Here is a 25,886-nt window from a genome sequence, read left to right on the forward strand (position 1 = left end):
AGTCCGAAGCCTTTCTTCCTACCCAACTAATGAACAAGCACACGTACTGGTTATATATATATATATATATATATGCAGGCGTCAGCTGTTACACCTGATTAACGGGTCTAGTTTGGGCTTGCAAGCCACTGGGGGAGGCAGCGATGACGAGTGGGCGGTGCTTCAGGCCCACGAGTTGAATTTGACATTTTCAGCTTGTTTGTTCTCTTGTTTTCGTCAGTAGAGGTGCTGACATCCCCCCGTTCTTGAGTAGTTGCATGCCCCCAAGCTAACGCATGTGGAAATGTTTGCTTGAGGGAATCCATGACCCTTGAGGTGATGCATGATGCATCACTCCATTCAACAAGTATTTGGGCCACGGTAGGATTGCCAGCTCGCCGAATTCGCCGTTGCAGGATCCTGACAGGAACTTGAAATGGTGAAACGAAAGAGGGCACTTCTTTTTGTAACGCCATTGACTTGTCAGTGGAAGATCCCTTCTGTGTGTTGAGGCATGACAGGTGCTGGATTGCTTCTCGGGTTATGGCATGAGAGGTTTTTATTTTTGATAATGGTACTGATGCTGATGGTGTTTCACATCGACATGTTTACTTTGAGCTGCTAAGTGTGTGGTACTAGTTTACTTGGTAGTTCTGCATAATTTTGTGGTGAACTGAGAAGGCAAACTGAGCCCATGAAGGTCTGGAAGCTAGTTTTACTAGCATGTTGCACTCTTTCTTGAGTTCTCTACTGGGGAGACTGAGATGTGGAAGTACCCTGGCTGAATATTGTTTTTCGCCTTTTTGGCTTGTAAAAGCACCTATCATATCAGATGCACCTAATATGATTCTGAGATGTGGAATGCAATGCATTTTACTGATCCTTGAATACGGGGCAGTATTATTCAGCTGCGTGACAGACAATAAACATGAGGTATTTCTGTTTGTTGATTTGGAAGCTATATATGGTGGAAAACTCGACGCATTTTCATGCCGGGTTCAGAATTTGCAGTTGCTCCTTGTGATCGCCAAAATTATGCTTGCATTCACAGTTGTAAGTAGGAGTAACAAAGATATGGTGTGCTTGCCTGTTCTAAAATTTTGTTTTGCTGTTAAAGGCACTATAGTATACTGCCTCCGATCCAAAATAAGTGCCGTCGTTTTAGTTCATAAATACCCAACATTGTGTGTCGAAACCAATAGCTATGGAGTATGGAGTACGTACTGGAGCTCACAGTAACTACTGATGTAGCAATTCCCCATCTGCACGTATCACCTGAAGCAGAATTAGGGTGTAAAGAACCCATTACAGATCAAAACCAATCGTCAATGGAAGCAAGTATCTGCTGCCGTGGCCGAGACAAAGGCAAGTGCATCAGGATATGGAAGCACGTATCGATTGAATGACTAATCCAATGGTCTTTCTTGAGTTCTCTATTGGGGAAGACAAATGTGATTCTGAGATGTGGAAGTACCCTGGCTGAAAATTGTTTTGGCCTTTTTGACTAGTAAAAGTACCCTACTATCAGATGCAAAATTGTTATTTCACGTCTGTGCTTTCGCTGACACCCTGATGTTATTTCACGTCTGTGGGCTTGTGCTGGGGGCTCGTCGCGCCTTTAGAGGCACCTCCTCACCTCCGGAGGCCCCCTTCCCTTGCGAAGCTCGTTCCTCCCAGCTGGGGGAGGCAAGTCTTCGTGCGGCTGGGAAGTCACACAATCATCTTCGGTCACCGTCTGCCCCGTTGCCGTCTCAACATGGCGGGCCATCTCCTCACGCCCCTCAGGGCTCGACAGGGGCGCATGGGTCTCCTCAGCGGGCTCCTCTGGTGAGGGCTCGGTGGACGTCGTGGCCCCTAACTGCATCTTCTTCTCCTTTTGGAGGGACCTGCATGGCATGGGGGCTCAGCTCCCGGTTTCAAGAGGTAGGAAACAAAGATCACGAAGCAGAAAGTAAGATGCGGGTACTTACTCGCCAGGTGAAGGCGAGAGACTCCTCTTCACATTCAGATGGGGGCGGCTGTCGCTGTCGCTCCCTCCGGAGGGCTCAGCGCGAGGCTTGCCGACGTATCCTCCCGCCGGGGAGGAGTGGGTCTCCTCCGCGCGAGGCTTGCCGGCGTCTCCTCCCGGCTGGGCCAAGCGTGTCTCCTCCGAGCGAGGCTCGCTAGCCTCGACGCTGGTGCTTCCTTCCTTGCGAGGCTAGCAGCACACAGCAGATTGAAATGTTACTACAACTGATATATATAAGGGGAGTGCTTCGGTACAACACACACACTAAAAACGTATAGTGGGTAGTATGGTAATTTCACATTAGGTATAGGAATACCCACCCGACGCCATATGTCGCGTGCGAACCCGCACTCGTCGCCGTACGCCCTCACGTCTCGACGTTGGCGTGGACAGTTGTTGGAGGAAAAAAAAGACACGGTAGCCGCCGACGCCCGCCGTCAAAACCCTGAACCCTAACGCATCCACGCCGTCTCCACGTTGGCCCCCATCTGCACGAAGTCGCCGTCGCCCGAGTCGCGGCCCAAACAGGCCGCCGTGCGTGCCCCGGCGCCTTTACCGCTGCCGGCGCGCGTGCCCGCCGCCGCATTCCATTCCCGTCGCCCAGATGGCCGCCCACCCGCGATCTACGTCGCCGCCTCCCTCCGCGCACTACGCCTACTACGACCAGCCATCGTCCTCACGCCGTCGACACCTGCCTCCGCCGGCCAGCAACGTCACGCCGTCATCACGTTCGTCATCGGAGGAAATGGATCCGGCTGAAATCCTCGCCGCCGTGCAAGAGGTTGGTTTGAGACATTGTTGTGCTTGATAAGATAGTTAGTTTTAGGGATGATGTTACACGGCGTTTGATTCATCGTACAATTTTTTAACTATATATAGTTAGAGGAGGAGGGAGATTATGATGGCGATGATTACGGCAAGGACAACGAAACCTCGTCACGGAATATGGATGAACCTCGTGAGGAGAACTACATGAGTTTGGATGAATCTTATAGTGGCAATGTAAGTGTGATCAATGTTGATAAAACAATAAATATGAGGGGGTAAATATGATAGACCGCACGGAAAATTTAATATTTTTTTGCATGATGCAGCGACATGGCGATGATGATGATGATATGGATATAGATGATTCATTTGCTGAAAGTGCACTCCGGGTATGTTATTAATAAAATCAGAGAAGAAATGACATAATAACCATATGAGCGCTTACATGTTTTTTTTGCAATGCGCGCAGATGGACGAGGACGGGGACTTTGTGAGGAATATTGTGGACGATGAAAGTGACAAATCCCACGTTGATGCATCTCATGATGACAGCTCCAGCAAAGTAAGTTTTGAAACTTACATCACTAAAGTACATTTTAAAATTATAATTGACTGACATAAATGGTTTAATGCATTAATTTACAGGGAGATGTAGATGGTACAAGCGGGAATGATGAGCATGTTGGTGATGATCTGTTTAATTTTGACATCAGATTTGATGAATATCAGCAAGAATTATTGGGCATGCATTGGAAGGTCATGAGGAAGACGTTCAAGTCACTAGGAGATGCTTACAATTTCTATAATCAGTATGCATACGAGCGTGGTTTCAGCGTAAGAAAGGACTCACTGAAATATTCGAAAGGTCCTGAGGCAACTAAGCGCTTGAGAAAGTTGTGTGTGCGAGAGCTGCGAAACGACAGGCAAAACGTTGTACAATGGAAGGCAGGACCCGCAGGCTGAGAGGGGAGACTCGTTGCTTCTGCGATGCGCATATAACTTTGAAACTTGATAAAGAGCGTGATGTTTGGTATGTCAGCAGTTTCAATGATGATCACAGTCACGTTCTAGCTAGACCGGATGAAGTCACGTTTCTTCGGTCTCACAATCAGATAAAAGAATATCAGAAGGCTGAGATCTTAACCATGGCAGGTGTTGGAATCAGGAAACATATGATTTATGATCAACTCGTTGCGCGCTCTGGGTCATATGCAAAGGCTGGTTTTGGGAGGAAGAAGCTTTATAACATGTGTTATAGAGAAAAAATGAAGTTGCTTGCACAAGGTGATGCAGACACTGCCATTGGGATCATGATGACCAGAAAAGAGAGAGATCCAGATTTCTTCTTTGAGCACACCGTCGATGATGAAGGAAGGCTGAAAAACATATTCTGGTGTGATTCTCAATCACGTCGAGACTATGTTGACTACGGTGATGTGACAGTCTTCGACAGCACATACAGGATGAATAGGTATGGCATGCCATTTATACCTTTTGTCGGTCTGAACAACCACCGTTGCACCACGGTATTCGGTTGTGCTCTTGTGTTTGACGAGACGGAAGATACATATGTCTGGCTGCTTCAGACGTTTTTGAGGGCTCACTGTCAGAAGAGGCCCAGGTCAGTAATTACTGGTGGAGATGCAACTATGATTAAGGCCATAAGAAAGGTACTTTCGGAGGTTTGGCATCGTCTTTGCTCGTGGCATATTGAGAAGAACATGCAGAAACACCTTCATCATAAGTCTCTAAAGGAGTTCAGGTCTCTACTTTATTATGCCACTTCAAAAAAGGTATTTGAGGAGAGATGGGCAGCGTTTACCGCCAAATGGCAGTCGGAGAAAACAAAGACATGGTTACGTAGGATGTACAAGAAGAAAAGGCTTTGGGCTGCATCATATCTGTCAGGTGGGTTTTTCTTAGGTATGCGAAGTAACCAGCGAAGTGAGAGTCTGAATTCATGCCTTCACTTGCATCTAGACTCCGGTATGACTATTGTTGATATGATTGTGCACTATGAGAACTGCATAGTTCGTATCCGTGAGAATGAGGCGCATGACGATTGCACAAACTCACAGACAGTTCCAGTACCAGTATTGGATGAGTGTAAAGATATTGAGAAATCAGCTGCCCGTGAGTTCACTACGACAAACTTTTATATCTTGCAGGAAGATATGAAGAAGGCACGGGAGCTAGAGGTCCTTGAGAGACTGAGAGGAGCAGACACTCACAGATTCATACTGACATGGAAGGAAAATAGAGATATCAGATTCACTGTGGACTATACCCCAGGTAACTTAGAAGAAACTGTGAAGTGCAGTTGCAGAAGCATGTATCGTAAAGGACTTCCTTGCAAACATATTCTTCACGTTCTGATTCAGCTACGCTTACGTGAGATACCTAAGTGTTTAGTACTGCGGAGGTTGAGCCAAGTTGCAAGGGGTGGACTTCCCGTGACGCACTAGCAATCTGTTTGCATGGGGATGGGCAGGTGCAGGGGACAGAGCTAGGTACAGCGAGTTGACTATCTTATCTGCTGAAGCAACTCATAAAGCATGTCATAAACCATTTTTATTCGACAAGTTGAAGGCGGCTCTGAGGGACATAATAGATAATGATTACACTAAGGAGGATGAGCCTGGTGCGGAGGTACAGTTTGTGAACGACGATGCATTCGAGCCTAATCAAGATCATGGTCTTGTTCATGATCCCGCAAAAGTTAACACCAAAGGCGTACCAAAACAGAATGTTAAAGGCCGCGGTAAGGATGGTCCTGATGTCACTAAAAATGGGCGACCAAAAGCTTTTGATGAGAAAAGCAAACGTCAATGTGGACCGTGCGGTGTTACGGGTCATTATAAGTCCACGTGCCCTTAAAATCCTAAGTATGATTTTCTTATGTTATTGTATATGTTATTGTTCAAACCGAATTTATTTGTTCATTGTGAATTAACACATATCTTATTGTTATGTAGGAACTTTGCTTAACTTGTGGAGTATGGAAGATTGGTTCACACTTTGATTGAAGACAGTTTTATTATGGATGGCTATGGAAGATCGTTCCACCCTTTCATTGAAGACAGTTTTTTAATGTTCTATACATTTGATCTTTAATAATTGTTATAATATGTTATATGAACTTATTTTACTTCGTTGATGTCAGACTATTTTGTTTTGATGACAGACTATGTAATGCAAGAAGGAGTTTTACTTTGTTTATTTTGATGTGTTAATTTTTACTGTTAATTTTGTGCAAGTCGCTGTTGTTTATTTTGACGTGCTCATTTTTGCATAGTACTGCCGTCGCTGTTTACTGTATATTTTCTGCATTGCACGGTCGCCGTCGCTTAGAACACCGTCATTTTTTTAAAAAAAACACCCAACAAGTGCGCCGGCGGCACTGTCCCACAGTGGCAGCGTCGGCCGGTGGCACTGTCCCACAGGGCAGAGTCGGACGGCGGCAGCAGTACAAGGCAACGAAAGGAGTTCGATAGCCTATGTGCCGCCGGGTATATAAGCCGGTCGTCGCGCCCTCCGTCGGCCGAGGTGGGACTAAACATCCCAAGTCGCCCCGCGTGGAACTTGGGCCGTCGTCGCGCCGCGTGCTACTTGGGCCGTCGTCACGCCGTGGGTGGAAACAATGATATTGGGCCGGCCCATGCGGTCACGCGCGTCACTGCAGGCACGGCGGCTGCGATAGCTAAGTTTTAGTCCCACCTCGCCTGACGGAGCGTGCGACGACCAACTTATATACCCGGCGGCGCACTTGCAGTCGAGCGTCTTTGATTAGTTATGCTAACCGTCGTTCGACGCTGCCCTGTTGGACAGTGCCGTCGGTCCTGTCTGACGTCAGACTGGCCGGCGCACTTGTCGGCAATTTTTTTTGTAGAAAAGGAAATTAAGAACATCGGTGTTATAATAAGCGACATCGACAGTGCTTTAAAGTGCATAATAAATACATGTACATTTTTTTAACATTCAGCAGTACAGGAAAACAACTTGACGACTGCACAACTATAAATATGAAGATTTCAAATGTAAAGACAACGGCATGAAGACAACATAATAATCCAAATGTCATTCTCGACTTAAATATTCAAAATAGTAGTGTCTTCTTCATCACAAGACATGATAGTCGAAATAAATGTAAACATTATTTGAGCCTACAAAATTTTCTTTTACAAAAATTTTGGCACATTTATTTCTTCTTTGCAAGCCGGGTAACTTTGTCCTTCACATCGTTGAGCGTATTTATCTCCGAAAAAATAAGCTGCACAATCATTAAGTCCCTCGATTTATCAATTGACCCTGTTAAAACTTCATATTAGTACAATTCAAATAGTATTACATAATGAATTTAATTGAATATAAGCATTTGAAAAAAAACCAGACCTGAAAAAAATGGCTTGTCCATTTTTCACCGTTCCAATATTGAAAGCATCGAAGAACAAATATTCCACATGAATTGCTGATCCGTACAAACAACAGTTCATAAGTTCGCATTTGAGGTAAGATATTAAAACAATATGAAAGTATTTACTCACCCGTCTTCTTGTTGTGGGATGTTATACGTTTTGATAGGCCAGGTAGACACATCTGGAAAATTCACAGCACCGCTCGCATTCGCATCACGTATGTCATATCCAAGTTGATTTTTCTGTTCATATACATAATAGCACGAAAATAATTTAACATAGTTCAGTTACTAAATGATAATTTCAATATGCTCATGTAAATTTATGCCGTACCAGCTCCTCAACTTTTTCTGTAATTTCACTGTCAAGTTCGGGTCCCATCAAAGAATCAAGAACCTGGAACTCTTCCTTCGGGCGATGCATGACAACCGAAACCCAGTGGGTATTTCCCTTATTAAGAGGAATATAAAGCTGCATCACAACGAAAATATGATGCAATCAACATATACTATCTTATTATTTATATCCCATATATGCATACTTTAAGGCAGTTGAACTTACCTTATCTTTTTTAAAATACTCGTCGGTGCATCTATTCAAGGGTCCATTCTTCTTCGCCACAACTTCATTGTCATTTTTTCCTCCCTGGGTGTCCGGTCTAAATTCAAGTAACCAATTGACCAGCCAGGTCGGCATTATATGACGATCTTCACCAACAACTCCCAACAGATACGACGAATAAGCATTGATAACCTGAAAATAATTTAAATGATGTATAACAATTCCAATTTGCATTGAATGCTAATAGAAAACAGAACAATAACTTACATTACCGGTTAGCCATTCATGGTCAAGAATCTTACAAGCCCTCTCTGCACTCAGACCTTCGCGCATGCCATCATTGAATATTTCCTTCTTTCTATGTTTTGCTGACCGCTGATAAGCACGAACAAACTTAACACTAGCTTTAATCACATCGTATTCTTCTTCAAAGACTTCTTTCTCGAATAGTTCTACAATACATGACGGTAATATGTTAATAATTCAATGATAAGTAGTAATTTCAGCTCGAAAATAATATGATAAAACTCACTTGCTTTTGCTGAACGCTTTACACGCTTTGTAGGTATAACGGGAATATAAGGAGACTTTATAAGGTTTGATCGTCTCCGCTTCCGTTTCCCTACACCCTTCTCCTCTACCTCATCTTCTCCAATACAATCTACCGATCCACGTGATGCGGTTTCATCTGTTCCTAAAGATGTAACGGATTTCTCATCAGATACCTCAGGAACTTCGATAGAATCTTCTTCATCACCCTTGAAACTATTGAAATATTCAGGTGTGCAATAATAAGGTGTCTTGTCTTCAGAATCATTAATATCATCTTCATCATCCTCTTGCACATTCTTTTTTCTCGGTGTTTCGAAATTGTCCACGTCAGGATTATATACAAATTCCTTCCGAGGTTTTCCACCATAGTTTCTACTTTCACTATTTTCACCATACTCATTCTCTTCTTCTTTTTCACTATCACCGGCTTTGTAAAATACAGCGCTTTTGTTCAATTTCTCTATGACCCTCTGTGATTAAAAATTAGTTGTAATTAGTTATGTGACACATCGAAAACCATTGTGAACGGCAAAATCAGAAAACTTGTACCTGTGCGCATAGCTCCGGCATACGAAGCATATCCTTACGAATGTGCTGCAGCTCAGTCAAAATCCGATCCATAATAGGGTTCTGGGTAGCTGAAGCCTCAGATGTACTCACGCCTGTTCTCCTTCCAGTAATGTTAGACTTTCTCGTACTGGATTTTTTGTTCTTTTCAGCCTGTTCCATTCTTATTTTGTTTAAGCGGTACTCTTCAGTAATGGTGTCATCGATCTACAACATAAAGAATCATACAATCATATTTAATTAATAATTAATTGTAGACTTTAAATGGAAAAAATAAATATTTAACGTATTACCATTCCAACACCACGACCATTTTGAAAGTCGTACTTGTCTCTTTTCTCCGCTGCCGCTTCTGTCCAATTCCTCATCAAGGGGCTCAATAACGCTAAAGGATCATACTTTGGACCGGTGCTTGGCTGCACCTTCTCCCAATATAGATACTGCAAAACAAACACACAACCATTTAGCATGTGTTACACTATTATTACATAATACAACTATTCAATTTTAAAAATAAATCATACCTGCAGAAGTGCTAGGTTGCCACGTGGCCATTCCCTAACACGACCGGGCTGCAAGACCGTATCAATCTCCGACAAACAAAACCGCAAAGTGAATGCGTTCCAGTTGAACTTTTTTATCTGCCTCACATCTTGCACTAGTGCATAATAATTCTTCAGAATGTACTCATCAGACACTGGTGCAATTATAGTCCCTAACAGGACGAGAAACGCCATCCGAACAAATTCATCGTCCACATTTTTATTTCTCACAATCTTCTCAATAAGATCATCAATCAATATTTTACCATTCTTCTTGTTAACAAAACTAGCTGGAATTTTTTTTATTGCTTTGCCTTGGTCCATACTCAAAAAACTAGAAACATCAACTCCTTCATTCTTCAAACCAAATATAGCAAACACATCATCAGGCCTCAATGAAATCAACCCTTTTTTTCCGGCTGCCTCTTGCACCATGAATTTTTTACTACTAGGATTGTAACCTTGAATCATAAGCGCAAGCAAATTATCATGCATCTTGACTGAAAGTATTCGTAACATGCCCTCCATCTCTGTTTCGTAAAACGTAAATCGCTGACTTGATGTTAATTTATTAACAAGAGTAACCCATTTTTCTACAGAACATGCAATCACACCATCGATGTCCATACTGCATATAAAAATATCTATGTGACATTGCACGCAGCTAATGTGTTATATAATGTTGAAAATTTTAAAATATATACCTGCCCGACGGCGACTACAGCGGGCGACGGCGATCACAGCGGCTGACGAAGGCGTCTGACGGCGTGTTCACAACCGGCGCTGACGGCGAGTGGTGACGTCGGCCGCTGACGACCGGCGCTGACGGAGGGTGCTGACGTCGACTATTGCTGGGTGACGACGGGCGTTGACGACCGGCACTGACAGCGGGTGGTGACATCGACTAGTGCGGGCTGACGGCGGCGCGACGCTGTTGGGCGAGGAACGACAGTGTGGGCGGCGGGCGACGGGGATCAGATCGGGCGCGTCGTCGGCACGTACGACGCAAAAAGGGCATGCGCGACGTGATTGGGCGACGTGCGCGTTTGTCAGGAATATTCCCTCGGATAGCGACGGCTCATGCAGATATTGGGTAGATATTTTGCTGCGTCGGGCCTGCGGCGATTATTAAGTGGGCGACGGCCAGTCTACAATATTGAATATGTATTTATTTATTTATTTGTATAATTTTGTCATTTAGTGTATTTTTTATAAACTTTGCACGAAAAACAAACATGTTTTGTGCCCAATTTTTTTTTCACGGGCCATAGTGACCATGCAGGGCACGCACGCAAAAATTTGCCGCGTTTCGAGTCCGTATGGATTTTCTACGATTTTCTGGGCCGAAAACCCCTAAAATACTGCCCGGACGTGACGCAACTTGCGTTCGTTGTCGGATTTCGTTCATTTTGGCCGTGGGGTGCCCGGGTGGGGCCCCACACGCGCTGCCAAAAGTTGGGTGCACTCCGTGAAACCGCTCAGGTACTTGCTGTGGAAGGGGGTGGTTGCGGTATGGCCGGAGGGGACCCTCGGTCGCACGTCTCCACTTCGCATCCGCCAAACGTGCCCAATTTTTTTTCACGGGCCACAGTGACCATGCAGGGCACGCACGCAAAAATTTACCGCATTTCGAGTCCGTATGGATTTTCTACGATTTTCCGGGCCGAAAACCCCTAAAATACTGCCCGGACGTGACGCAAATTGCGTTCGTTGTCGGATTTCGTTCATTTTGGCCGTGGGGTGCCCGGGTGGGGCCCCACACGCGCTGCCAAAAGTTGGGTGCATTCCGTGAAACCGCTCAAGTACTTGCTGTGGAAGGGGGTGGTTGCGGTATGGCCGGAGAGGACCCTTGGTCGCACGTCTCCGCTTCGCATCCGCCAAACGTGCCCAATTTTTTTTCACGGGCCACAGTGACCATGCAGGGCACGCACGCAAAAATTTGCCGCGTTTCGAGTCTGTATGGATTTTCTACGATTTTCCGGGCCGAAAACCCCTAAAATACTGCCCGGACGTGACGCAACTTGCGTTCGTTGTCGGATTTCGTTCATTTTGACCGTGGGGTGCCCGGGTGGGGCCCCACACGCGCTGCCAAAAATTGGGTGCATTCCATGAAACCGCTCAGGTACTTGTTGTGGAAGGGGGTGGTTGCGGTATGGCCGGAGGGGACCCTCGGTCGCACGTCTCCGCTTCGCATCCGCCAAACATGCCCAATTTTTTTTCACGGGCCACAGTGACCATGTAGGGCACGCACGCAAAAATTTGTCGTGTTTCGAGTCCGTATGGATTTTCTACAATTTTCCGGGCCGAAAACCCCTAAAATACTGCCCGGACGTGACGCAACTTGCGTTCGTTGTCGGATTTCATTCATTTTGGCCGTGGGGTGCCCGGGTGGGGCCCCACACGCGCTGCCAAAAGTTGGGTGCATTCCGTGAAACCGCTCAGGTACTTGCTGTGGAAGGGGTGGTTGCGGTATGGCCGGAGGGGACCCTCGGTCGCACGTCTCCGCTTCGCATCCGTCAAACATGCCCAATTTTTTTTCACGGGCCACAGTGACCAATGCAGGGCACGCACGCAAAAATTTGCAGTGTTTCGATTCCGTATGGATTTTCTACGATTTTCCGGGCCGAAAACCCCTAAAATACTGTCCGGACGTGACGCAACTTGCGTTCGTTGTCGGATTTCGTTTATTTTGGCCGTGGGGTGCCCGGGTGGGGCCCCACACGCGCTGCCAAAAGTTGGGTGCATTCCGTGAAACCGCTCAGGTACTTGCTGTGGAAGGGGCTGGTTGCGGTATGGCCAGAGGGGACCCTCGGTCGCACGTCTCCGCTTCACATCCGCCAAACGTGCCCAATTTTTTTCACGGGCCACAGTGACCATGGACGGCACGCACGCAAAAATTTGCCGCGTTTCGAGTCCGTATGGAATTTCTACGATTTTCCGGGCCGAAAACCCCTAAAATACTGCCCGGACGTGACGCAACTTGCGTTCGTTGTCGGATTTTGTTCATTTTGGCCGTGGGGTGCCCGGGTGGGGCCCCACACGCGCTGCCAAAAGTTGGGTGCATTCCGTGAAACCGCTCAGGTACTTGCTGTGGAAGGGGGTGGTTGCGGTATGGCCGGAGGGGACCCTCGGTCGCACGTCTCCTCTTCGCATCCGCCAAACGTGCCCAATTTTTGTTTCACGGGCCACAGTGACCATGCAGGGCACGCACGCAAAAATCTGCCGCGTTTCGAGTCCGTATGGATTTTCTACGATTTTCCGGGCCGAAAACCCCTAAAATACTGCCCGGATGTGACGCAACTTGCGTTCGTTGTCGGATTTCATTCATTTTGGCTGTGGGGTGCCCGGGTGGGGCCCCACACGCGCTGCCAAAAGTTGGGTGCATTCCGTGAAACCGCTCAGGTACTTGCTGTGAAAGGGGGTGGTTGCGGTATGGCCGGAGGGGACCCTCGGTCGCACGTCTCCGCTTCGCATCCGCCAAACGTGCCCAATTTTTTTTCACGGGCCACAGTGACCATGCAGGGCACACACGCAAAAATTTGCCGCGTTTCGAGTCCGTATGGATTTTCTACGATTTTCCGGGCCGAAAACCTCTAAAATACTGCCCGGACGTGACGCAACTTGCGTTCGTTGTCGGATTTTGTTCATTTTGGCCGTGGCGTGCCTGGGTGGGGCCCCACACGCGCTGCCCCAAGTTGGGTGCATTCCGTGAAACCGCTCAGGTACTTGCTGTGGAAAGGGGTGGTTGCGGTATGGCCGGAGGGGACCCTCGGTCGCACGTCTCTGCTTCATATCCGCCAAACGTGCCCAATTTTTTGTCACGGGCCACAGTGACCATGCAGGGCACGCTCGCAAAAATTTGTCACGTTTCGAGTCCGTATAAATTTTCTATGATTTTCTGGGCCGAAAACCCCTAAAATTTTGTCACGTCTCATGTTTGCAGAAAATTCATAAATGTTAATGAATTTAAAACTATTTCAGATAATGTTAATGAATTTAAAAATTCTCGGATTCATAAATGGTAATGAATTTAAAAATATTTCAGAAAATGTTAATTAATGAATTAAAATATCTCACCTTTTTGATTATTTTTTAATTTGTTAAATATTTATTTCTTAATTTTCATTTTTTTCATCCACTGGGCTTTACTATATGCACATATTTTAACAACATATGAACATTTCTAAAACACTTTATAAACATTTAGAAACGCTTTTGACTTTTTATTCAGTTTTCTTTTATATTTTATGTGTTTTCACGATTTTTTTTGCTACAATTTTTAGATAATTGCATACCTTATTTTGTGCTATGTATATTCGATGGAAATTTTTTAAATATATTGTGAACATTTTTATGCATTGGTCGGAAAATTTTCAAATTTTTGTCAAAATAAGCATTCAATATTTTGCTAATTTTTTGAACAAACTTTGAAGACAAATTAAAACAACATTCGAACAAACTTGATTGAACATAGATATATTTTACATAGTCCATTAAACACTACGGAAACGAAACGAGTTCATCCGAACATAAACGATTCATAGTTCATACTTAGAACATTTAAAAAAAACAACTGCTCCTCCTCGTCGTTGCTACCCAGCAGATCGATGACCGCACCGTCACCGCCGTCACCGCCGCCGCCGCCGTCGTCGTCGTCGTCGCTGACCTGGGCTAGCCGCTCCCAGTCGATGTCGTCTTCGTCCGACGACTCTGCCGCCTCCGCCTTCGCCTGCGGGACCACCGGCGGAATCGCCGCCACCGCCTGGATCGCTGCCGCCTGCTCGGCGGCCTCCCTCGCAACCGCCGCCGCCTCTGCAGCTGCCGCTGCAGCCACCGACGCCCGCAGGGCGACGAGGTAACCCGGCATATCGTCGGGATCGCCGTCCTCCCGAAGAACCAACTGCTCCGGCGGCAGTTCCACCTCCGGCGGGGCGAGGGGATCGGCGGTCACCGGCGCAGGTGGTGGAGGGGCCCGACGGCCGCGTGCTTCTGGACGGGGGCGCGGGACGAGGTCTGCCGTGCCGCCGGACTCCGCGAGCCGGCACGCGCGAATGACGGCGGCGTAGTCTTTGCCGTCCCAGAACGCGTGACGGCCGGCGATGTTGTTGCGGCCGCCGGTCCGCTTCTCCTCGCGGTGGCGCCGGGCCCGCGCCTCGGGTAGCCGTCCTTGTCGAGCTTCCAGTTGTGCGGCAGACGGCAACCCGGCGGCACGAGGAGCCCAAACCGGTACAGCTCCTCTGTCTCCGGCGTGCTCAGGCTCGACGGCCACGCGCTCGGTCCGTCGCCGCCGCCGGTGCCGGAGCTGCTGCCGCGGTGGAACGACATCTTGCCGGCGAGCTTTTCAAAGGTGGATGTGACGACGGGTCCGGGGAAGGAATGGTGTGAGCGGCGACGGGCGGACGGGGGTGGTTTTTTTAGGGCAGACGGCGGGGGCGGCGGGCGGACGGGCAGTAATGGCGACGGGCGGGTGGGTCGACGGCATTGATGCGCACGGGATACGACGGGGCAGCAGGCGGCGGGACGGCAGTCGAGGGCGGCGTTGCGGCAGTCGAGGGGACGGACAGGACGGGACGGCGGGGCCGCTATCCACGCGCCACGACGCGTTTTCCGCGGGCGACGCGTCGCGGATTGACCACCGACGGGCGCGTACGTACGTCGCCCCACTGTACAAAAATACGCTGTCCTTGCTCGAGTGTAAAAAAAAGGCGTCGCCTCACTGTACAAAAATACACCGTCTTTGCGCGAGTGTAAAAAGAAAGCCGTCGCCTCGCGCGCGGGTACGTCGCGGGAGCGGGGCTGGGGGGAGGGTGATGGGGAATGACCATCCTACCCTTTTTTAAGTTTTTACATGAAGGGGTATAAGACGATCTGAACCGTTGATGTGTCTAGGGGGGTTGTACCGAAGAAGAAGTGTATATATAGATAGACAGTAAGAGGCATGTAATGCTAGCAGAATGAATTGAGTGAGGCACAATGTAATATATATATATATATATATATATATATATATATATATATTCTACTAAAAGGCAAAATGTCGCACATGCACAAGAAAAAATGGTCTATACGACCCTCCAAGACTAAGGCTATTACCAGCATTTCCGACGTGCGGATCATATGGACCATCATCTTGAGCCCGCTGCTGCTCCTGTCTACAACTTGGAAGAGGCAGATGTCTCCGGCCTTCATCCCGGCATCTTCGATCAATTTCTTCCAGTCTTCTCGATATATAGTAGGCCACGTCCCATGGGAATATTTCGTGAAGACCAGCTTTGTGTCCATCTTCATACCTTCCAGCAAAACTTTGAGAGGTATTATTTGGTTGCCCTCTTGTTGGCGCGGGAGACACCTCGAAACATATGCCTTGCAAAAATACTGTTCAGAAAAGAGCGCGCCAGGATGGAGATCGGGTATCAGGCCGACGATTAATTCAGGAAAAAATTGTTCTAAATTTGCGAGCTTTATACATATTGCGCATGGTATCTGAAGTTATGAACTCACCAGGTTTGGATTCAGTATATCATTTTTCGTCATCTTCTGCACAAACACGGGTAATTCGTGCGATCTTGTACATCACCATCTCCTCTTGTGGCGTATTTAGTTTCTCCCTTTTGGATAGTAGGTAAGAGCCGCAGTGGCAGCCGACGCCGCCCATCTTCATCGCGCCGCAGTTGCAGACGTAGCCGTCACCGCCTGCATATCAATTCTCACATAAAATCGCAATGTATGTTATGTAATAGTTGCACAAATAATAATAATTAATATAAGAGAAAAAAACGCATGTTTTGCAAATGTGGGTGTAAATTTAGCTCTAGCAGTACGTATATGATCATATGATTAGCACGTTGAATTCAGATCATTAGCGCACAACGTTCAGACTTGAAGAAAATGGCTTGAAAATAGCATTATGTTCTATTCTTTCTTTCTATTTATTTTTATCTAGACAAATACATCTAAACTGGGATAAAGATCAGATCTCTATTAGTAAACACATGTAACTACAATTGCTACTAAATAATGCATTAGGGCGTTACCCAATCAGACCATATTAATAATAGAGAAACGATCTATTGGTGCCATGGAAGATGGCGCTTGCTTGCGGCAAGCCGGCCATTGCAGCATCACCGTTTACTCAAATTTGGACACAGAGGAGATAGAACGATCACAACCAACAGTGCTTCCTGAAGGCGGCAGATGACAACAAGCGGGCGGTGGCAGCGATATTGGGAATTTTATAACAAATCATGTGATCTAGTTGTTGATATATGTAGTTCTGCAATTACACCTTCTATAGTAAATATATATCTGTTGTTCTATAATAATAATAAAATCATATCTATTAATTTGAGTCGGTGTTACGTTGCATTTTGTTTGCATTGCCATCATGTTCACATGGCAGCGAGCTTGAAACAACTGGCTTAAAAAAATTATGAATTGATTCAGTCCTCTTTCTCTTTGTGTCTAGACAAATACAATCAGGCGTTTATTGAACGAACGTCCAGGCAATATCCATCTAGCAGGATAGAGTTTGCATCATCTGATTTTGGCTAGCGCGACGTGAATGCGTGATTACGAACACATATTGCCAGCACACCATTGGCAAATACGCCTGCACACCATAGCACACGCCCTAGTAGATTCCTTCGACAATTAGACTAATTAGAATTTACTAGTTAGTTGTGAAATTTTGCGGTTCCACAATTCCACCGATGCAATTTGAAGGCATAAATAAACTAATCTAATGCTGAAAGTAAACTAACCCCTTTTTCTTTCGGTTTGGTCGCTCCATGTGGCCAGCCGGCTGGCAGCGCGCTCGTGGTCATGGATCGGCATCACTACGGTTGCCTGTCCCCTTCCCTCCTCAACGAAGAGATTCGACTGATTGCCATCATATTTTTTATATACGTGCATGTACTTCCAGTCCGGCCAAAATTCTATGTGCTTGTACGTGCGCCGTTGGTACTGCATCGGCTACCTAGCATGGCCTTGTGCGTACGAGTGTTCTCCAGGCAGACCAAACGATCTACTCCATGAACCACTCAAGACGTGCGCTACTCGCCGGAAATTAATAATAGGCATACGAGGACACGACCTAGAAGCTTGGAAGATCACTGGAAACTAATCACTGCCCTCGTCTCATCCAACGTTAACATCTACTGTTTGGAAGATCAGAGCGGAGTATGTTCAATACGCCGCCCCTTGCAGCAGTATTGCATTCATCAGACTGGACAAATATTTAAGGATAGGCCATAAGACGAGCGCATACCTTTTTCCCCTGGTGGTGAGCTTGATTGAGTCATGACCGAGACAGGAGATGGGAGACTCGCAGGTGACGCCTGCTGGAAGAAGAAGCACCTGAGAGAACCTACGTGAATCAAACAGAATCGGCTAATAAGCAGGAGATATAATAGAATTGGTTTGTGAGATAACAGTCAGAGCAAAAGTAGAAGGCAATTTCATCTGGATATAGACGGCAACGTCAACTGCGCTCCGTTCGGTTTAGAACGTTCGGGGAGGGGAGGAATCAGACCGAACGTTTCGTTCGATCCACGAGAGAGGACCGAACTAACGATTTCGTTCGTTACGGTCTACCCCCTCCCGAACGCCTGTCTCCCTCCGCTCGCCTTCAGCGGGCCAGCTCAATGACTCCAACAGACTAGCCCAAAAACTTCATTAAATTGAATAATTAAGAAAAACAAAGAGTTATATTTTCTGTAGGCCCAAAAACTGGTACTACCAACAAATAGACAGAAATGGGAAAAAGGCCTAAAATGCGCTGGACCAAGAAATCCTTCCTTGAAAAAAAAATCTAGAAAATCCATAGTACGCGACAAAAAGTTGCCATGCTCTAATGAACAAAACTAGCATATAATCATGAAAAAGGGTATATTAAAAAAATTACATGATTTGCCATGATGTTCATACAAACTTCATTACAATTGGGTGTGGAAAAAGTTTGCTATGATATTATGGAGAAACAAAAAAAATGGAAATATCAGATAGAACAAAAAAGATTTCTACAAAAATTGTCATTGGGCATGTATAAAAATCTGAGCAATGCCATATCAATGGATCAAAATTTCTTAACTTTGCCATCTTTCAATATACAAATGTAAAAAAGCAGGAAATTTTCACATGGCAAGTTAAACTAAAATTTGCCATGTGAATAGAAGTATTTTTGCCATGGCAAAAATGGAGTAAAATTTTCCATGGCAAAAAATGGATTAAATTTTGCCATGGCAAAAATGGATTAAATTTTGCCATGGCAAAAATGGATTAAAAATTGCCATGGGAATACAAATATATATACCATGCTACATAGTAAAAATTTGTCATGTTCCGGAAAATGTAAATTTTCCATCATATTTAAATTAAAATTGCCATGCTCTTTACAATAAATTTGCCATGGAAAAATAAACTAAAATTTGTCATGTCATTAAAAGTACGTTGTGGCAAAAAAATGAAGTAAATTTTGCCATGGCAAAAATGGTGTAATTTTGTCATGGAAATAAATTAAAAATTGCCATGGCTACACAAGTATATTTGCCATGCTACATATTAAAAAAATTAATGTGTGCAAATGTAAATATATATAAATGAGATATATATAACATAAGATCATCTGCCTAACATATTAAAAAATGGAAGTGAGTCTTTTTCCCCCCGGCCCTCGCGTCGTCCTCCCGAGGGCGACTTGGGGGCGACTAGGGTTTCCCCGCGCCGCCACCCCCTCAATCCCAGCCCCTCCTCGCCGCCACCTGAGGGGATCGACAGGCAAGCCTGCTAGGTCGTCGATGAAGGTGGCGGTGAGGTGCTGCGTTGCTTCGTGCCCCCGCGAAGGACCCGGAAGCCGGGGCGGCGGCCCCGGACGGCGAGGCGGCGCTGCCTCCGCGACTGGCGGCGCGCGCAGGAAGAGGTGGTCGGCATCCTCGGCTGCCCGGGCAGCGAGGATACGGCGGGCGGTCGCGGTGCGGAGTTCCTCTGGCCCAGATCTGAAGGTCAGGCGCCCTCCTCCCCTGCTCTCTCCTCCCCGCCGGTCGTACCCTTCTGTGACTCTGGTCGCCAGATCCGGTGCTGGTGGGGTGCGGGTGCTCAGGTTCGAGCCCGGGGGAAACCCTTGGCCGGTCCTCCGGTCACGACGGCGACGGCGCGTGTGCGCGCCGTGTTCTTCGCTAGAGGCGCCGTCGAGGGCTCTTCTCTTCACCCCCGTCCCAGACCCCGGGTGAAAACCCAAAACCCGTCTCGGGTTGGCCGGCGGCGGCACCTAGTGCGTCGCGTCCTTGTTGGAGGCGCCGTGTTGGGTGTCTGGTTCTTCGGGAGAGGGATGAGGTGGTTGGTGGGCGTTCGGCGGCTGCGAGGCCAAGTTTGTGTTTTTCTGTGGAGGGTGCTCGTTCCTGCAAGAGTCCTTCTTGCGGCCATGGAACGGGACCTGGTGCTCCCCTGCTCCGCCTCTTGGCCTCGGCAGCTTTCTTCTTCGGCGACCTCCCGATGGCTATCCTTCTGCTCTTGGTTGTTCAGGAGAGGTGGTAGTGTAGCTGTGGTGTGTGCCTGTGGCGTGGCGAGGGCTGTGCAACTTGTCTGCGATGGGGATCCGGCTGGCGTCTACTCTAGTTCTCGGGTGAGCGCCAACGATCCGACGGTGCGGCGTCTTCGAGCCTAGGCGAGAGGAAAGGGTTCCTCTTCGGCGTTGGGAGCGATGTTCTTCCCTTGCCCTTGGGTTCAGACAGTTCACACCTTTCGCTGGCCTTCGGCTGATCATCGAGGCTTCTCTGCTGCTCCTCTCTCTGTTGCCTATGTGCAGTAGGTTTCGACACTACTAGCAGGGCTCTCCATGTATTTTCTTTCTGATCTAGTGTGTGTTGCATTGTTAGTTGTTCACTAAGCTCCATTGTATCTTTCGGTCGCTATCGCTTTGGTGGCCTTGTGTAATCCTGGCCGGTTGATGGCTTCATTAATTCAAAGCCGGATTCCCCTTGAGCCTTCGTTCTAAAAAAACATATTAAAAAATTAAAAATTGGAAACATGAAGGAGATCGTGCGAGGCGTGGGGCTGGCGACTTCTTTCAATGAAAGGGGAGGGAACGAGCGAACGAAACGACGTACGTTGGTATTGATCTGAAGGCACACATGGCAAAGCTAGCTTGACTGATGGATTGAATCTGGCATAGCGTGGCTAGCCAACAGGTGGATTGATTGATCGACGAGCAACACACGCACACAGACGGGCATGTGTAACATTTGTTGTTTGTACTTTTTCAACTCATGATGATTACAAGGTAGGAGCTACATGAATTTATATAACATAAGATCATCTGCCTAAGTAGAGTTAGGATTTCTATACTACTTTTTTTGTTGAAGAAACCAGCTTTAGACTGGTGTTTCATTGATTTAGCAGAAGGGAGCGACAAAGTGTTTCCAATCAAATGATCAGGTGAATAAGAGAAAATTACAGCGGATCACTGGGGCACTCAGCTCCCAGTAGAGTGTGATCAGGGCGATATCTCACGTCATGTTCCCGAAGGGCTGCTCTATGCATTTGGCCCCTGCTAAACGCCATTGCTCCATGTCACGGCGGCATGCCTCGAAGATGTGTCGCTCATCTGGCTGTTTCCCTCTGAAGATGCAAGAGTTTCTCTCCAACCATATGTGCCACGTAATGAGGGCCAGCATCGACGATTTCTATACTAGCAAGCCGGTGATTTTATTGTTTTATCTAGATTCATTGTGCTATCAAGTAGTTCTAACCTAGCTGTTACAGGATTCACCGATTTAGTCCTTATTTTGCATTTCCATTTTTAATGGATGGGGTGGATTCTAAAATCTCATATTTCAGTTAGTTTTTGGTTGGTCAGCTTGAGTGGTAGGGTCCGTTTGGATGGAAGCCAACGACAACCCTGCCAAAAAAATTGGCGTTGACTGAGGACACAGGCAAGCGTTTGGATGGCTGCCCAAATTTCTGATGTAGCCAATTTTTTGGTTAACACATTTAGTTTTTCTGCTAACCGCAGGCGATTCGGTGGCGGCGAAACCTTCCGCTAAAAAGTTGGCATGCCTAGTGTTGGCAGGGCGGCTGCATGCGCTATCTAAACAAGCTCGTATTCTCTCTTTTTTTTTTGTCCCAGATGGTATTTCATATAGGCCAGCTTGCTATATTATATAAGATACTTCATATAGGAGGTCAAGCGTGGAAAAGATAGAATTTTCGGCAAGTCGAGAATCATGTTAACCAAGCTATCATCATATTTTCCTTCCTTGAAAATGCTCCATGAAATGTTAGTTAACATGCCTCTGAATGTTGATTGTCTTTTACATAATTTGACTGTTTATGTAGATTTTGATTTTTTTTGGAACGAAGGCTCAAAAAGAGCCCGGTTTTGAATTAACAAAGCCATCAACCGGCCAGGAGTACAAGACTGCCATTTACAACAAGAAAGAAGAAAGCGGAAAGAAAAAGATATAATGTACTCAGCAGAACAACTCGAAGGCAAAGAGCACACACTACTCTTGCCATCGAACGACGCAAAGTCAAGAACTAGCTAACCTACAGAGACGCCAGGAGGAGGGCACCACCATTCATGATTTTGTGTCGCTGGCTACCACCAAAGGGATTAAACAGGGCAAACATGATCTGACTCTGTCGCCGCAAAGGGCCCCTACCCTACCACCCAGGTTCGACGGGTGCCGCACCGGCGGCCAACGGAGTGATTCACCCTAGAATCCAAATCAGAGTGCCCCGGCTGCCAAAGGAGAGGCACAATGGACAGACCCACATGAAACGGAGAACCGATCCAACACCATCGTCGGCAGGAGCAAGGCAAAACACCGAATGAGAGTTATCGGACGCAGACACTGAAACCTCAAAGAAGGCCAAATGGATGCGACACCATGCCCCTGGTCAAGGATAGGAATCGCCACACCGAAGGCCTACCGCCGGCATGGAGGCAGGGACCCCAATCCCCTCGAACCAGCGGCTGGAACCCTCCGCACCTGGACCAGAGAAGGATGTCGTTGATGAAATCAGGCCACCACATGCCGCCCTCGAACCACACCCAACTCCACCACCACTCGAGCCATCCCCGAAGGACACCCTCAGGAAGGAACACGCCACCAGAATGCCGTTGTCGCCAGGAAAAGGGGACCTGAGGCTTTTACCTGAGCTCTTGGACGGGATGGGAGGAGGAGGAGTCTCACTGAAGCCTCCAACAAGGTAAACGACGCACAAAGGCGCCGCCTTCGGTGTGGCCGCCACGTCGGCCAGGGGTTTCCCCCCGATCCGCCCCCAAGCACCAGATCCGCGCACCCGATGCCGAGATAGCGACCATAGCCGCCAGAGGCCGAGATCGGCGCGAATCGGAGTAGATCGAGGTTGAAGACGCCACTTCTCCAGGGCGCAAACGACTGGTGAGGAGTCACCGCACCAGCCGACGCCCGCCGCCTCCGTGCCGCCCTCACGGCCAGGGAGGCGGCCCGCCTGCACTCGCCGACGCCACCCGCCGCAGAGGCCACGTCACGCGCCGCCATCCAGGGGCCGCCGCCCCGAAAGCCGAGGCCCTCCACACAGGGTGAAGCCGCCGAGATCCCCGCCGCCACCATCATTAGAGCCGCGCGGGCTCGCCAAGGTGCTCTGTGATACCCCCGATTTGACCGTACACTAATCATACACGCAAACGTGTACGATCAAGATCATGGACTCACGGGAAGATATCACAACACAACTCTACAAATAAAATGAGTCATACAAGCATCATATTACAAGTCAGGGGCCTCGAGGGCTTGAATACAAGAGCTCGATCATAGACGAGTCAGCGGAAGCAACAATATCTGAGTACAGACATAAGTTAAACAAGTTTGCCTTAAGAAGGCTAGCACAAACTGGGATACAGATCGAAAGAGGCGCATGCCTCCTGCCTTGGATCCTCCTAAACTACTCCTGGTCGTCGTCAGCGGGCTGCACGTAGTAGTAGGCACCTCCCGAGTAGTAGGAGTCGTCGTCGACGGTGGCGTCTGGCTCCTGGACTGCATCGTCTGGTCGCAGCAATCGGGTATAGAAAGGAGGAAAGAGGGAGCAAAGCAACCATGAGTACTCATCCAAAGTACTCGCAAGTAAGGAGCTACACTACATATGTATGCAATGGTATCAAATGGAATAAGGGTATAATATGTGAACTAAACTGCAGAATACCGAAATATGGGGGGATAGCTAATCCTTTCGAAGACTACGCTTCTGGCCACCTCCATCTTGCAGCATGTAGAAGAGAGCAGAAGGTAAGTTCACCAAGTAGCATTGCGTAGCATAATCCTACCCGGCGGTCCTCTCCTCGTCGCCCTGTTAGAGAGCGACCACCGGGTTGTATCTGGCACTTGGAAGGGTGTGTTTTATTAAGTATCCGGTTCTAGTTGTCATAAGGTCAAGGTACAACTCCAAGTCGTCCTGTTACCGAAGATCACGGCTATTCGAATAGATTAACTTCCCTACAGGGATGCACCATATTTCCCAAAACGCTCGATCCCCTTTGTCCGGACACACTTTTCTGGGTCATGCCCGACCTCAGAAGATCAACACGTCGCAGCCCTACCTAGGCACAACAGAGAGGTCAGCACGCCGGTCTAAATCCTATGCACGCAGGGGTCTGAGCCCATCGCCCATTGCACACCTGCACGTTGCGTACGCGGCCGGTGGGCAGACCTAGCAACCTCCATTACAAAGGAAGTTGCGTTACGCGGTCCAACCCGGCGCGCGCCGCTCAGTCGCTGACGTCACGAAGGCTTCGGCTGATACCACGACGTCGAGTGCCCATAACTGTTCCCGCGTAGTTGGTTAGTGCGTATAGGCCAGTAGCCAGACTCAGATCAAATACCAAGATCTCGTTAATCATGTTAAGTATCCGCGAACGCCGACCAGGGCCAGGCCCACCTCTCTCCTAGGTGGTCTCAACCTGCCCTGTCGCTCCGCCACAAAGTAACAGTCAGAGACCGTCGGGAACCTAGGCCCACCTCTACCGGGATGGAGCCACCTGCCCCTTCAGCCCGCATCTCCGAACAGTATCATAAGTAATGTAACAGTATAAAGTATATAGCATATGCCCGTGATCACCTCCCGAGTGATCACGGCCCAGTAGTATAGCATGGTAGACGGACAAGAGTGTAGGGCCACTGATGGAACACTAGCATCCTATACTAAGCAGTAGGATAGCAGGTAAGGGTAACAACTGTAGCAACAATGATAGGCTATGCATCAGAATAGGATTAACGGAAAGCAGTAACATGCTACACTACTCTAATGCAAGCAGTATAGAGAAGAGTAGGCGATATCTGGTGATCAAAGGGGGGGGCTTGCCTGGTTGCTCTGGCAAGAGAGAGGGGTCGTCTTCAATGTAGTCGAACACACGGACATCGGCAGCGGTCTCAGAGTCTACCGAAAATAAGTAACGGAGGGGGAACACAATAAATAACACAGCAATCAAATGTAACCCAAAGCAAGATGCGGCATTACGTTGTGCTAGGGGTGACCTAATGTAGGGATAGGTGATACCAGCGAAGAGGGGAACATCCGGAAAAGTATCTCCGGTGTTCTGCGTTTTCGGACAGATGAATCGGAGGGGGAAAATTGCGTGTTCGCTATGCTAGGGATGCGTGGCGGATGAACGGACTGCGTATCCGGTTTTGTCTCATCGTTCTGAGCAACTTTCATGTACAAAGTATTTTTATCGGAGTTACGGTTAATTTTCTATGATTTTCCAAAGTTTTAAATATTTTCTACATTTTCTGGAATATCTGTATTTAAACTAATCCGAATTTGACCAAGTCAAATTGACTAGTCAAGAAGGGGGGATGCGGCCCACATGCCATGGACTACCCCAATAACATAAATAAATATATCTAATTAACTAAACTAGTTAAGTACAGAGGCCCACTTGGCATAGGCAAGTTTAGCCTCTAATATAATCTATCCTTGTCCTAATTAAACCTGGCCAGACACGCAATGAAGAACACAGCAGGATTCAAGGCTGGCTCACACGCACGCGTAGCTTGCGGTGGCCACGACCAGCAGCTTGGAGCGGGCGTAGGCGGCTGCAGGCAAGCGCTGTAGAGGCCGGGTTGTCGCGCTCGTGGACATGGGCGCGGGTCGCGGGTGCAGTAGGTGCAGCGGACATGGCTGCAGCAGCGCACGCATGTGTGACTCGGCCGCGGATGCAGAGCTCCGGCCACAACGGGCGGGGCCGGCAGCAGGCAGCGGCCGCAGCACAGCAGAAGCAGCAGCAGCTAACGCAGCGCAGCGAGCAGCACGACGGCAGAAGCATCAACAGAAGCAGCGGCATAGGAGCAGCACATCACAACACGCACGTACGTGTACGCGTACGCGGGGGCTCGGACGAGCTCGGAGACGGCGGCTACGGTGACGAAATTGAGAGGGGGAGAGAGGTTTTGGTAGAGGAGCTCACAACGGTGTCGCCGGTGAGCTCGGGGAGGCCGAAGACTGGACGGAGCTAGGCGA

General features: G+C 47.8%; 1 long non-coding RNA gene and 1 pseudogene across 1 annotated transcript; one reads left to right on the plus strand and one right to left on the minus strand.

Annotated features, from left to right (window-relative positions):
- Nucleotides 1-1,349: 1,349 nt before the first annotated feature.
- LOC125515687 lies at nucleotides 1,350-2,217 on the minus strand. Its single transcript, XR_007287094.1, has 2 exons — nucleotides 1,950-2,217; nucleotides 1,350-1,865 (listed from the first exon to the last, which is right to left on the minus strand). It is a non-coding gene; the product is annotated as an uncharacterized LOC125515687 (long non-coding RNA).
- Nucleotides 2,218-2,591: 374 nt separating this feature from the next.
- LOC125516582 lies at nucleotides 2,592-6,810 on the plus strand (annotated as a pseudogene).
- Nucleotides 6,811-25,886: the final 19,076 nt, after the last annotated feature.

Source organism: Triticum urartu, chromosome 6 (assembly GCF_003073215.2).
Source record: "Triticum urartu cultivar G1812 chromosome 6, Tu2.1, whole genome shotgun sequence".
Taxonomy (NCBI): domain Eukaryota; kingdom Viridiplantae; phylum Streptophyta; class Magnoliopsida; order Poales; family Poaceae; genus Triticum; species Triticum urartu.